Below are 2,612 nucleotides of genomic sequence, written 5' to 3'. Positions count from 1 at the left end.
GGCTTGATATTAATCACGACTATAAGATACCCGAATTTGGTTAAACTGCACCGCAAAATGTGGGAGGAGTTAGGAATCTAAATCGTAGGAGGCAGACACTCACACAACTACAGTTTTATATATATAGATATACATACACACACACATATATTTTACTGTACATACACACATATATGTATATATACATACACACACATATTTTACTGTATACACACACACACACACACGCTCTCACGCAGTGCAAGACTGTTTTAGGACTCCACCCATCAATTATTAAAATCCCAAAACTGCGTCATCTTAAATATTTATCTATTACCAAAGATTAAGACGGATTTTAAACTTTTTCTCCGAGGAGTACTTTGTGTGTCTTTTTATAAGCTAAGTTTTGTATGATATATCAGTAATCAATTTTTCGGCTGAATTCCTATTCAATAGTGAAGCTAGCTAATGTTGCCAGACGACCTTGCAATATGATTTTTATGTAATATTTTGTTTCATTAGTTTAAGGAAGATGTGTGTTATTATATTCATATGAGTTTGGCTGTATGTTTTGTAGAGATTACTGGATTGTCCTGTTGGAATAGACTGAAAAAAAAAAAAAAACGGGTTATAAGAGAGGTTCTTGTGATTTTCTAGATACCACATTGTGATATAACTTACTGTAATATGGTAATGTCCGAGTGGGTGATGAAAAGTTCCTGGCTTCACGGGTATCGCGAAAGGCCTGGTTTGAGACTCAGCCTTCTGTGTTCTTTTACAGGACTTAAAAAAAACTGAAGGGCTGCTGTAATAAGTGTGTGAATCTGAGAGGAGAATATGTTGAATAAAATTATATTTAACTGATCCTCCTGTATTTTCTTTTACCCGAAGCCAGAAACTTCTCAGCACCCCCTCGTACGGCTGTACAATCAATCTAGTTGTAAGTAAGTTCCGCATAGTGGTATGGCTTACTGTAGAAAGTAGGCACTATACGTTAAGTACAACACAAATAACTGTAAAATAAGTCTCCTCAGTGGTTAGAGCGTGGGGATCTCAGTAATGAGGCTGTGAGTTCGATTCCTGCACCGGGCTGTGTGCTATGTTCTTGAGCAAGACACTTTATTCAATGTTGATCCAGTTCGCTCAGCTGTAGAAATCAGCGAACTGGAGCCAAGCTATATCAGTCTTTGCCTTTCCCTTGGATAACATCGGTGGCGTAGAGAGAGGAGGCTGGTATGTATGGGTGACTGCTGGTCTACCATAAGCAACCCTGCATGGACTTGTGCCTCGGAGGGGAACTTTCTAGGTGCAATCCCATAGTCATTCATGACTGAAGGGGGTCTACCTTTTTATCCTCACTTATGATCATAAATGTTGAGTAATGACCGAAAGAGCATGATCGTGAATACAAGCGGCCGAAATGGGATCTTTGGAGCAACGTTGCTTAATAGGGTGTAAAGCTCGGAGATCAGGGAGTCTCCCAGGTCGAGCCGCTACTTCTTCGCTGTGAGAGGCCACCGCTCCGATTCAACGGAGATGTGAATAGCTTGTCGCAGGAAAGAATCGCAAGATGGATTCTTTATGTCGAGCCAACTGGTAGGAGGCCTAGGGTTAAACTAAGAACGAGATGGTTGGATAATATCCGTGGTTTCTGTTGCTCACGCTTGGGAATCCAGCCGAAAAGTATAATGACACTTGATTCTGATCGTATCCATGGAGAAAGTGCCTGAGGACTCTACCCCGTCCAAACCCTCCTTGTAACAGTAGGCGGAGAAGATGGATGGATGTTATTTCACTTCTGGTCTTTGGCATCAGCTTAAGTTTCAAAACATCCCCCTTGATACTATTGAGATTTGATGCAAATGAATTCTTACTATCACATCTGACCACAAGGATGTTGATATATGATTGAGATCATGTCAGTGTGTCAGAAGAATTCGCCAACTTTATGGAATTGTAAACACTCGCATTTGTTCCGTAAAAGGTTACTGTTTTCTGCTGAAACTCTATCACATAGGTACAATGTTTGGCATCGACACGGTAATTTTATTAATTAATATCCTTTGTATTTCTTCGTACTTGGTTGCCATTATGAGAATACCATTTCCCCTCGTGGAGGCGCAATGGCCCAGTGGTTAGGGCAGCGGACTCGCGGTCGTAGGATCGCGGTTCGATTCCCAGACCGGGCGTTGTGAGTGTTTATTGAGCGAAAACACCTAAAGCTCCACGAGGCTCCGGCAGGGGATGGTGGTGATCCCTGCTGTACTCTTTCACCATAACTTTCTCTCACTCTTACTTCCTGTTTCTGTTGTACCTGTATTTCAAGGGGCCGGCCTTGTCACTCTCTGTGTCACGCTGAATATCCCCAAGAACTACGTTAAGGGTACACGTGTCTGTGGAGTGCTCAGCCACTTGCACGTTAATTTCACGAGCAGGCTGTTCCGTTGATCGGATCAAACGGAACCCTCATCGTCGTAACCGACGGAGTGCTTCCATCCACCATTTCCCCTCAATGTTTCCTTTATCAAGTTTACTACTTTTTCTAAACAAATTTCCTTCCTTCAAAATATAGAAGTCTCTCTTGAATCATACACACTCAATCTATACTTTGAAGGCAACATCATAGATGTTGT

Source organism: Octopus sinensis, linkage group LG4 (genome assembly GCF_006345805.1).
Source record: "Octopus sinensis linkage group LG4, ASM634580v1, whole genome shotgun sequence".
NCBI lineage: Eukaryota > Metazoa > Mollusca > Cephalopoda > Octopoda > Octopodidae > Octopus > Octopus sinensis.
The sequence above is the reverse complement of the archived record's forward strand: the minus strand, read 5'-3'. Positions refer to the sequence as shown.